The sequence below is a fragment of the Leptonychotes weddellii genome, unplaced genomic scaffold, assembly GCF_054177405.1.
Source record: "Leptonychotes weddellii isolate Sample4059 unplaced genomic scaffold, ASM5417740v2 HiC_scaffold_3434, whole genome shotgun sequence".
Lineage (NCBI taxonomy): Eukaryota > Metazoa > Chordata > Mammalia > Carnivora > Phocidae > Leptonychotes > Leptonychotes weddellii.
The window spans coordinates 1-11,726 of NW_027943357.1; the positions used below are offsets into that span (position 1 = coordinate 1).

Below are 11,726 nucleotides of genomic sequence, written 5' to 3' on the forward strand. Positions count from 1 at the left end.
CCCATCCACCTGTCCATCCATCCATCCATCCACCCACCCACCCATCCACCTGTCCATCCATCCATCCATCCACCCACCTCCCACGCACTCATCTTTCTATGTATACCCATCCACCCAGGCAGCCATGCCACCACATTCATTGTGGGAGGCACCACAGCCCAATCACACTCAGGTAGGTGTGCAAGTAAGCAGATGGGCACTTCCCCCTGGTGGCAGGCATGCATGGGGGGATGGGAGGGGACTGCAAGAGCTCTAGGACTAGTGCTGGGCAAAGAGGGTATCCCTTCCTCCCACTGCCCCTCCCCCTAGGAGGTGGCCAGATGGCAGGGTGCCTCCCCCGCAGCTCTAAGGGAACTGCTCTTGGCCGTGCAGCCCCAGCAGCTGGGCGAGGAATGTGCTTCCTTTGTGTGCCAGCCACAGGGTGAGGAGGCCCAGCATCTGGATCGTGTTTGCAGCCCTTTGGAGAGCATGGAAGGTTTTCATTCCAGCAGCTTTGAGCTCTCCACCCTCCCCTGACTTTTAACAATTTGCTTCATGCTGGGACGCTGTAAAGACTGGGATGCAGAACTATAGCAGAGCTCGGGTCTGAGAAGGTCTCACCTACCCCACTTGTTTGGGGTGGTTGGAGCTCTGGGCTGTGTGGCGCAACCAAAATCCCAGGCTCTTCTGGAAAACAGAGGCAAAGAACTTGCTGGCTCTGAATCGCTTTCTACCCAGGAGCCATGGTCACGTTTGTGTCTGGTCATTTTTCTGTGCCTGAGTTTGTTTTCAAGATAGAATTGCATGCGCTTGTCCCCTCTTGATGTGCATGGGTCACTCCTGTGTCATTAGATAGTGTTCCATGGGCTCATTTTTGGGAGTTAGTGGGTGTTTAAGTACCACACATGGAAGTCCACGGCTCGAACTCGCACAGTGTGCCAGGTCACGAACGTTGCCTGAGCTGCCCCGGGCCCTGGACCCCTCGCGGTCTCTCCGTCAGGGCGACCAACGTCCTACAGTCAGAGGCCAGCACCACTTGGCCTGTTTCTGAACTTCGTGTAAATGGAATTGCATGGCATGTGCTCTTGGGGTCTGGTGTCCGTCGCTCCGCTGTACATGAGATTCATCCGTGTTGGTGCACACAGCTGTACGGTGGTTTATTCCCTTGTCGTCTCATATACCACGACCCATTTGCCCCTTCAGCTCTTGATAGATATTTGGATGGCTTCCAGTTTGGCCTTTTGACAAAGCGGCTGATGCGTATTCCTGTTCTTGCTGCTGCTGCCCCCGTGTCTGCACCCAGTGGTGAAATTGCCGTGGGGCCTGTGATGATGCGAGTAGATACTGAAAAACAGTTTCTGCGGCTAATGTACCTACAGCACGATTTCTAAGTCTGCGTCGTATTGCGTCAACCCGAGAATTTCCTTAACGGGCCCTCTACTGGGGCCCCCCTGTTGTCACTCTCATAAGCAATGCGGTGATAAACGTTCTCAGAGGTAACCGTCTGCGTGTGTCCTTGCTGGTTTCCTGAGAACGCATTCCCTAAGGTAGGCGTGCCTGTCCACGCTGAGCCGCCCCCGCAGGAGGGGTGAGGAGCAGAGAGGCAGGAGTCTCAGAGGCAACTAACACTTGCCATCTGTGTGATCTGATCGGCGGGATTGGCAGGCCCCTTCCAGCTCCCACATGTTGTGGCTCTAAACACCCAAATGTATCAGTTAGCTATTTCTGCATAACAAACCACCCCAAAACTTAGCTGCTGAAATAACCACCGTTGTTTGGCTCACAGTTCTTTAGGCGGGCAGTTCTGGTCCCACTGGGCTTGCTTTTGGGTCTGTGGTCAGCGGCTCTGCTGACTGTGGCTGGGCCCCTCGCACGACTGGAGACTGCCCCACGGGAATCCTCCAGCCGGCTGGCTGGACAGCAGAGCGGGCGCAGCTGACGCCTCTCGTGTCCAGGCTCAGAGTTGGCCAACATCACTTCCACCGCACCCACAGCAAGTCCCAGGGCTGGCCCGGATGCAGGGCAGGGATGTCTACTCCATGTCGAGTAGATGGGAAGAGCTGTGGTCGCACTGCGAGGGGCCTGGGTCATTTTGTGATGCGTCCACCTCATGGGTGGAGGGAGGTCCCGGGTACCATAACCATGCTTATTGCTGTGGGACAGGCTCCAGACAGCCCCCAGTCCTCGGATACTTCACACTGCACACACAGGGGAGCTACTAACTGGAGCCACTTGGCAGGGGCAGGTCCCCACCAAGCCCTGCCCAGGGGCCGTCCCGCCACACGGAGCCGAGCTCACGCACGAGGAGCGGATCGGACCTAGGGTGGCAGGAGGGCAGGTGGGGACGCTGGCTCTCTCTCGCAGGCCAGTCAGCAAACCTTCAAAGGTCTGCTGCAGACCTGCAAAGTGTCCGGCGCTGTTCTGGGCTCCATCTGGGGCTTAGCAGTGCACAGAAAGACAAGAACGAGAAGCAACACGGGATGAGCGCAGGTGCAGACCAGTGCTCCACGGAAAAGCAACTCAGGTGAGGTAGTGGACGTGCGGGGGCGAGGGGGCAGCCCTGCAGGGGTGTCAGGGAAGGCCTCTCTGAGGAGAGACCTGAACCAAGCCTGACTGATGAGAAGGAGACAGCCCTGTGAAGATCTGGGGAAGTGTTCCAGCAGGTGCAAAGGCCCTGCGGCAGGACGGGAGTGCTGGACAGGAAGGAAGAAGGGAGGAGGAAGGAGCCGGAGTGGGCGAGGCATGGAGGGAGGCTCCATCTGCCTGCCCCCTATCAGAGCCTAGAGCAAGAAGGGGACAGTCGTGCCCCATCTTCCCAGGTCTTGATGAGCCCAGGTTCATCTGTAGAGTGTAAATGTGCCACGCTTTCCCAGAGATGCTGGGAGGAGACCGGCAGGCCCGCTGTGTCTGGGATGAGGTCTCTCCGCCTGGGGCCATGTAGCCAGCTCATAAGGGGTGAGTGAGCCCAGCCTGGGGGGGACCGCTGGGCTGGGGCTGGAGGGGCATTCGGGTGAGGTTGTGTCTGGTCCAGTTGTGTTTATCTCGGTGATAGAAAGGACCTTCCTGCCCAGGCCGACTGGCTCCCTCTCACTGCTGATGGGATGTCAGCAGCCTGGCCGCTACACGGTGTCCCCTCTGTGGCTGCAAGGGGTCTTTACTGTGCCCCGACATTCTCCTGCGGACCCCCTCACCCTGGGACAGAGGCCACTGTCAGCCCTGTGGGTGGGCTCTGCGCACGTCCACAGGGAGGGACGAGCTCTGTCTGCCACCAGCCTTAGAGCTGTGGGCACATCTGCAGTGTGACCCAGGGCAGGTGACATCGCCACTGTGTGCCTCGGTTTCCCCACTGTACCTTGGGGCCCTAACAACACCGCGTGGCTTTTTCAGGACAGAGGCTTTCAGACCTAGCGCGCGAGCAGCTCTCGGCAAAAGGGAGCCAGTTTGCGATCAAAGTTGGGCAGGTGGCCGGCGTGCGGAGGACAGCCCTTCCCCCGGGACCCCTGCGCAGGGCCTCCTTGGGGCCCCATGCGTGTACAGCAGGACGCCGCTTGCTGAGCATGTGCGCTGGACGCTTTCCACGGGGCACCCGCTGCGACTCCTCAGGGTGGCCTCTGCCCTCCCCGCATGGCAGGTGTGGGCACCAAGGCCCAGATGAGAAAAGGCGCCGGTGTTCCAGCCAGGAGACAGAGACGGGCATGAGCAGCCACGGCGGGCTTGCCACTTTGGGAAGCCCTCCTGGGTTCCTCGTCCAAGACCACCCCCGCCCCAGAAGTGGGAGTTACAGGCCCCGTTTTTCCATCGGGTGAACCGAGGCTCAGACATGTGCTGGGGTCGTTTTCCCAAGTTCACAGTTGCTTGCAGGGCAGGATGGGAACCCCGGTTTCCTGACGCCCGGCCCAGCTTTGTTGCCATGGTGACCTGTGACCCTTGCCTCCGGCCCCACAGGCCCAGGGGGTCACAGGGCCCTGGGAGCAGGCATTCCGGGGGGCTCAGCACCGTGCAGGGGGAAGGGTTGGCAGGCGGACTCAGGGCCAGAGGGATGGCCCCGAGGGCTGGGCGGGAGGCTGTGGATGGACACGCTCGGCTCGAGCACTCGCGGGGGCAGGAGGCCCACCGCGACCACTGGAGGGGAAAACAGTAATCCCCGTGTTTTTGTATCATGATTTTTTCATGGGTGCGGTGCACGCCGTAATAGAAAGCAGATGCGGGAAACGCCTGGGACTCATTAGGGCCGCACCCCCGTGACCATCCCGTGTCGCTTTGCTGGGGATCAAAGACAAGCCTCCCCTCTGACATTGGCCTTAACAGAGTAGGGGGGGCACCCAGCCTCCTGGTCAGACCCACCCGTCTGGACGTGGAGGGTCACCCACTGTCCTGGGTTTGCCCCAAAGGCAGACAGCCCCCCGAGCCCCATCACCTCTCCCTCAGCCTGGTGGCCCCTGTCCGTCGCTGCTCACAGACCTTCTGAAATGTGTCTCTTCCTAGGGGTTCATGCCTGATTTTCCTGTTTGTCCCACATGCACCCACGGGAGGCCCCCAGTCAGGGAGGTTTCTGAGAGACCCTGGGGCCAGGAAAGATGCTCCCCAGGCCAAGGCCAGGCCAACTGGGGTGGCTGTGAAGGAGGAGGGCCATTGCAGGGGCAAGACCATGTTTGCAGAGGTCTGGGGGCTCCTGCTCTCTGCACCCCGCACCCCGGGCACCTGGCCGGCTGGCCGCTCTTGGCCGGGCCCTGTGGGAGCTGGGAGCTGCCTCCCTTGGCCCAGGCCCTGCACCGAGCTCAGTGGCCTCCGAGATAGTGACTCTGTGTCCATGGTGGGGGGCCCCCCCGCATCACGTGCGTTGGGACCGTCGTGTGGGGATCTTCCCACGCAGCCCGCTGCCCCTGTCTCTTGCGTGGCTCTCCTGCAAGCCCCTCTCGTGGACGCTGAGACCCTGGTGGCACTGAGCACTCGGGAGGGCGGCTCTGCAAACCAAGGGCCGCTGCCCTGACCCACAGAGCTGCCCCCTCGGGAGACCGCGTGGGAGACCGCGTGCCTGTCCCCGTCCTGTGCTCGGCCATGCTGTTGGTGGTGTGATCAGAAGGGGCTTTGGGCCCGATGCGGGGCTGCTGCTGTGATAGGAGGTCATTGGGGGATCAGAGCTCTGTCGCCCTGTTGAGCTGTGGTCTCGGGTGAAGCCCCTGACCTCCCTGCCCTCGGTGTCCTCGTCTATTGAGTGGGCAGTCCTGCCCTGCTAGGCCAGGGCTTGGCCACCCGGAGGCCATGCTGGGAAGGAGGCGGCACAGAGGGGCCGTGGCTGTGCGGACAGCTTGGGGAGGGTCGCGGGTTGCCCCGTGGGCCACACTGGTTTGGACCCGATGGGGAAGGAGGTCGGGAGCCACATCGGCTTAAAGAGAGCCCGTGACACTAGGGAGGCTGCTCTCAGTGAACTGTGCCTCCGTGGGCTGTCCTGCTTGTAATTCAGCAAGTATTTATTGAGCACCCACGTGTGCCCAGCACTGTTCTAGGCACTCGGTCTTACTGAGAGAGGGTCACCTTGGGGCAAAAACGCAGAGGGTGTGAGCAGGCCATAAAGGAATCTGGGGGGAGGAATCCGTGGCAGAGGGAATGGCCAGTGCAAAGGCCCTGAGGTAGGAGCAGCTGAGTAGGCTCGAGGACAGGCAGGCCAGGCACAAAGGAGCCGGGAGCACTCAGGGTCCTGGTTGAGGGGCAGGGGAGCCATGGTGACCAGTCGTAGGACGTATGTCTCAGAGGGGCCAGCCTGCCCCTCTGGTTCCTAGGAAAGCCAGGCGTATGGGTTTACCTTGGCCAGAGTTTTAGAATATTGGCCCGCTGCCTGGCCAAGGGCAGAAGCTAGGAATTCAGAGATGCGCCCCACCCCTGGCTCTGCCCTCGCCCCCACGTGGAGCCCTCCATTCTTGGGGGACAGTGAGGGTGGGCTCACCATCTGTCTCACTGGGGTGTGGGGCGCACAGGGAGGCTGGTCCTGGCCAGACGACCTCGAAGGGGGTTTCTCTTCCTTTTGCTCCTGGAAGGGAGGTGTGAGGTCTGAGGGATGGGCAGGCACACAGTCAGGCCCCGTCGAGGACATCTGTCTCCTCTCGACCTCAGCAGAACCGCGGAGATCGTTGTGCAAGCTTCACACTCACGCTGCGTCTCCTGTGTACGGATGCGGACCCTGAGGCTGGGGGGCAGCCCCCATGTTCTGCCCTTTACAGAGGAGGTGCAGGACCCCCGCACTGTACTCCAGAGCCCCGCCCGCCGGCAGCCCCGGGAAAGCCTTCTGCTCTGATACTTCCGAGGCTGACCTCTGTCATCCTGGGGACTCAAGGGGCACTCGGAACCTTGGGGGCCCCTCCCCGGCCTCCTGCGGGCCTCGGGAACCCCTGCCCATGTGCCAGCTCCAGGAGAGGGGTCTGGGGTGGGGCTGCGTCCAACCCAGGCCAGCAGACCCTGGAGCAGGGCCCTTGCATCCCAAGACCCCACGGAGAGAGTGGCTCCTGGAGCCAGACGGCCTGGGTGCGCGGCCGGGTCTCCTCACCTGCCCCCCTCATAGGCTTGTTGCAGGGTGAGCTGAGTGATTCATGTGAAGTGCTCGGGTCCAGGCCCAGCATGCAGTCAGGACTTGATCACCGTGGCTTGGTTGCCTACTGTCGGAACCCATCCCTCCCTTCCTACTTTCCCAGGACCTTTGTAAGGGTCAGATGAGGTACCAGCAGAAATCAAGACTCTGAATGATCAAAGCAGAGGCTTGTTATTTCCAGCAGCTTTGCAGACTGGAGGCGGGCAGAAGAAGGTTCTAGAACCCCAGGGCTGGGAGCTCTGGGCTGTGGCCAGTTCTCAGCCAGGCAGGGCAGGCTGGGAACCACAGGCAGACAGGGACAGTGATGGATGGGGTGGCTTGTTCCGGCACATTCCATGTTCTTTCCCACCGGCTCTGCCTGGCTTGGAGAGCAGCTTCCTCTGTGGATGGATTAGGGACATTCAGCTGGAGACTGGATACACCGTCTGGGAAAGATGCTGGGTCTCCCATGGGCCTGTGGCGTGCAGGCCAAGGTCTGGGAATGTTCCCAAGGGTGGGAGGCAAGGTTGGGGGCGGGGGACCCCTTTGGCTCTTCTGCTCACTAGGACGCCTAGACGTGCCTTGACTGCTGCCTGCCCAGACCCGCACCAGGACACCAGCGGCCCAGTGCCAGTAGGCCCCCTGCCCTCTGGGAGGCCGGTGGGGACTGCCACAGAGAAAGGCTCCGCGGGGTGGCAGATGGGGGATCAGAAGGGGGCGGGAGGGCGCCTGCAAGCTGTGGGGCTGTGGGCCGGTGGGAGTGATGCCCAGGTCATGGCCAGCCCCCTCCTCAGCTGTGGGAGCCAGGCAGGTCGCCTGGCCTGTCTTGTTTCCCCATCTGAAAGAGGAGAGGAGTGCCGTTGGCCTCTGAGGGTCGTGGGGAGGTCACACAAGCCAGCGGTCTGGGCCCTTCACATAAGGAATGTTCTTTTCCATGTACGTTGAGCTCCCTGGCTACGGGCCCCTCGCTTCCCGTCTGCCTACCTCTGAGCCAGGACCACGGGTGGGGGCCTGGCACTTCCCCGGCTGTCCCCCGCCTGCATCAGCACGAGGCTGCTCCTCGGGCTGAGACACTGCTCGGGCTCCAGAATGGCTGGTGGGGACCCCTGGCGTCGGGTGACGGGGCTCGATGTCCCTTCCCCAGACTCCGAGCTTTCCTCCACTCGCATGATCGGCCCCTCACTTGGCTAAGGCAGGGTTCTGCACTCACCAAGCTGGGCCTGGCAGGTTGCGTGGAAAGAACCGCGGTGCCTTCACCCTGGCTGCCCAGGGAACTGGGAGGGGCACAGGGATGCTGGTGGCCGGGTCTCCTTTCTTCTTCCTGGGCGTGCCGAGATCAGAAGGAGCTCCATGCTGTTGGGAAGATGGTCCTTGCGCTCATCTGCCCAAGTTCGGACGCCACTGACTCACAATGAGGGACCTCTGACCCCAGGCAGCTGCCCCTCCTGTGTGCTGCTTGGCCCACACATCGTTCCGAGGCAGCGTTGGGTCAGAGCCCAGCTGGTCTCGCAGGTGATGGCGGCGCCGTGGGGGCCCGGGCTCAGCCCTCTGCCCGGCACCCTCTGTGCTTCCGGCTCTGAGACCTGAGCAAGTCACTCGCCCTCCCTGAGCCTCAGCTTCACCATCTAAAAATGGGCATGATAACCAGCCTGTCGTGTGGAATTCCTAATAAAAATCGGTGCTTGGGGTCACTTCACTTTTCCTGACCTGAGGGGTAGACAAGCTAATGCGTGTGAGGCCCTGCATAGGAGCAGCAGATATCCTTATTATCATATATTAACATTATAAGGTTGGACCAGATCTGCCTAACCAGAGCCCCCTAAAGGGAGCTTTTCCAGGGGAACCCCCACCATCAGGTGGAGGGTCTGTGGGACTAAGAGCCTCGAAGCACCCCAGAATGAGGAGTGTGGGAGACAGAGGCCTGGGTGGGTGTGGAGGGGACAGTCGGAGCTCGGGATGGAGGGCACAGGTCAGGCCTAGCCTGCCATTCCCAGGCCGGGTGACCCTGGGGATTCAGGACATGAGAGGGCCCTGACAGTGCATTTTGCGGGGGAGGGCATGGGGATTCTACCAGACGCTGTGTGCAGAGCATGGGGGTCAGGACACTGGGCAGGGACGTTGAGGGGACCTGAGAAGGAGGGAGGAGACAAGTGGCCTCACAGGACCTGCCTGGGGTCTCCAGGTGGGTCTGGCCTTGCCAGGGAGCTGAGCCAGGCCTTGCTCACAGCCTTGGCGGGAAGCAGGACTGAACCCCTCACTGGCTTCCGGCACCCAGCATCTGACGGAGGAGCCCCTCCCCTGCACTCCTGCACCCTGAGCCCAGCCAGCTCCTGTGGCTATGGGTGCAGGGTTCTGCCCGGACAGTCCCATGCTGGCCACCAGCCCATGAGAGCCGCGGGGAGTCTGAGCCTCGCTGTGGGTCTCGGGGGGCCAGGGAGCAGCCCTTGGCTTGGCAGGCGGCCTCGAGAGGGGGCAGGGCAGGAAGCCAGCGCAGGAGAACAAGGCCGCCCCAGTCCAGCAGCTCATTACCGTTTGCCGACAGGCCGCAGGGGCTGTGGGCCAGTCGGCTCGCACACAGCCTGGGGCTTCGGGGATGGGGAGGAGATGATAGGTAAGGACAGTGACTATAGCCCCCGCCACCTGCGGTGTGACCGTGGTGGGTGCCAGGCCTCTGCTAAGTGCGTTTCTCCGTCTCCTTTGATCTGTCCCACACACCAGGGAGGTGGGCAGTTGGTGAGCGAGGAGTGAGGCTCACAGAGGCAGTGACTCGTCCTGGGGGGCAGCATCCAGCTCCCTCCAAGCCTGGGCCCTGAGTGGACCCCCCAGCTATCCCTGCTCGGCTGGCCCCTCCAGCCCCGATGCAGGGAGACCCCAGGGAGACGCCTTCAGACCCCCATCCCCCCTGCATCCTGCTCTGGCATCGAGTGCCCCAGCCTTCTGGACGTCCCCACCCCACGCGCTCCCTGCAAACAGGTGGACCAGAAGGCAAGGTCATCCCCGCACGGGGCGACGTTCCAGAGGGCGAGGAGCTCAAGTGTGGGGGCATGTCGCCTGAGGACGTGAGGCCAGAGCGGAACCGCCAAGAGGGACGGAGCATTCCCGGCGGGGTGCTCTGGGTGCGGGGAGAGGGGCGAGGGTTGCGGTGGACGGCGGCCCCGACGGGGCGGGAGGGCGGCCTGGGTCAGCAAGAAGCCGCTCGCGCAGTGACAGCTGCTGCCAGGTGTTGGGCAGGAGAGTGGACGTGCGAGCTGAGGCTCGCTCCGGCTGCCGTGTGAGCCTTCAGCGGCTCCTCTGCCCACACAGCGGGTCCACGTGCACCAGCGCAGCCCCGCTGACCCTCCGGACCCTCCGTCCTGGGGGCCCTGCACACGCCTCCTCGCCGAGACTCCCGAACACTCTGCACATCCCCGCAGCACAAACACTGTTCCTGCCCCCTCGCCACACCTCCTCCGCTCTTCCCGGACGGCCTCCGTCATTTTCTGGGGTGGGGTCCGTGCCGACGGCAGCCTCCAGAGCAGGGTCCTGGCGCACCGTCCTTCCATGAACCTCTGCCGAATTTCACTGAGCGCGTGCGTGCGCAGACTGCTACCCCCTCTATCGGGAAATAAAGCCTCAGGGAGGTGCAGGGACCCCCCAGGTCACTCAGTGAGAAGCAGAGAGCCAGGACTCAAGGCGCCAGAGACTCGGGAGGTCCCTCACGGCGCAGCTGTGTCCCGGGGCTGCCACCCCCACCCCCTGCAGCCAGGTCTGCATGCCAGCCCCGCCGCGGCCTCTGGAAGAACATGGCGCACTGGGGGCAGGCAGGCCTCGCAGCCCTGCAGACCCGCATGACCCTGTGGGGCGCGCCCAGCGCCCCGTGTGCCCGCGGCAGACACCGCGCCTCTCTGTACCTGAGAGTGAGGGCTGGCCGCGGCACCCCCACCCCCGGGGCCTCCGCGAGAATAAGGAGCCGCGACTGTCAAGGGCGCGGAGCAAGCCGCCAGCGTTTGCGCGTCTGCTCAGGAAACGGGCGGCCTCACCTTCCCTTTCTGCCACGGAGGTCGCGGGCGCTGGCGGGAGCGGCCTCTTCCCTTCTCGGCGCTCAGCGGGCGGCCCTGGGCTGAGTGTCCGCCAGCTGGACTCTCCAAGGGACCTGCTGTGTTGGTGCCAGGGCCCGCGGTCCCCACCGCTGGCCGTGCATATCACACAGCGCCCGGGGAGGGGTGGGCGGCGCGGACCCGGCAGGCTCCCTGGGCTCTCTCCGCGCCGTTTGTCCTCAGCGTGAGGCCGGAACGAAGTCCCCAGCGTGGAAGGGCTTTGGCAAGGTGGAGCCGGCCACGTGTCTGAACCGCCCCCAAGCCGGCCGGGGGGACTGCCTGCCCCAGGGCCTGGTCACTCCCAGGGCGGGCCGGCATGGGTCTGCACCCTGCAGGGGTGGCCCAGGGCCCACAGTGGCCGGCCACATTTGCCTTCTTTGGTTGTCACCAGCGACTGGCGGCCGGCCCCGCGGCCAGGCACGGCGTTGACGGGCCCCCACAGCTGCAGTGCACATGTGCCCGGGCGTCAGCTCCCTGACAGGCGGGCTGCAGGGGGGCAGGGCGCCCAGCGGGAGGGAGGCCAGCGGCCGCAGCTGAGTGGACAGCAGGTGCGGCGTGGCCCGGGTGGCCGCTAATTACCGGCTGCTTCCCTGCTCCGGGGGGCCCAGCGGGGAGGGGTCTTCTTCACTGTCAGCCCGCGGGCCCCGGCGTGCAGAGGGCTGTCAGAGCCCCGACGGGCATCTCCGCTCTGTGAAGGGGGGGTGGGGGAGGGAGGGGAGGCTGCCGCGGATCGGGCGCGAGGTAACAGTAAATGCCATCTGTCGGCGGTATTAATCACCAGCCTCAGAGGCTGGCTGCCCCGGGTGCACATGTGTGTCTGCGTCCGTCCTGTCCTGCAGGGCCCCTGGGAGAGGGGAATGGGGGAGAAGCAGAGGACGCATAGGGGCAGCTAACAGGTGTGCAGCCCCGGCCCCTGGCGAGACCCCATCGGCGTCAGCAGGGTGAGCTCGGGGCAGCGGCTGGGGCCGCGTGGGCGGTGCCTCCGTAACAGGGAGAGCTCACCCACCTTGACGGCTCAAGCAGCTGGGCCGCCCCAAATCCCAGCCACTGCCTCTCTGGCTTTCCGGCCTGCCCGGGCACTGGCTCACCCGAGTTTAGACAGAGGGGGA

At 63.5% G+C, this 11,726-nt stretch overlaps 1 long non-coding RNA gene across 4 annotated transcripts; it reads right to left on the reverse strand.

Moving 5' to 3' along the window:
* Positions 1–5,451: 5,451 nt before the first annotated feature.
* On the reverse strand, positions 5,452–11,012 carry LOC115941199 (uncharacterized). 4 transcript variants are annotated; one of them, XR_014142246.1, is made up of 6 exons: positions 10,561–10,649; positions 9,986–10,135; positions 7,752–7,894; positions 6,693–6,942; positions 5,924–6,138; positions 5,456–5,755 (listed from the first exon to the last, which is right to left on the reverse strand). It is a non-coding gene; the product is annotated as an uncharacterized LOC115941199 (long non-coding RNA). The 4 variants fall into 4 exon arrangements; XR_014142245.1 differs by having other exon boundaries at positions 5,452–6,138; positions 6,669–6,942; XR_014142244.1 differs by having other exon boundaries at positions 5,453–6,138.
* Between the last annotated feature and the right edge of the window lie 714 nt (positions 11,013–11,726).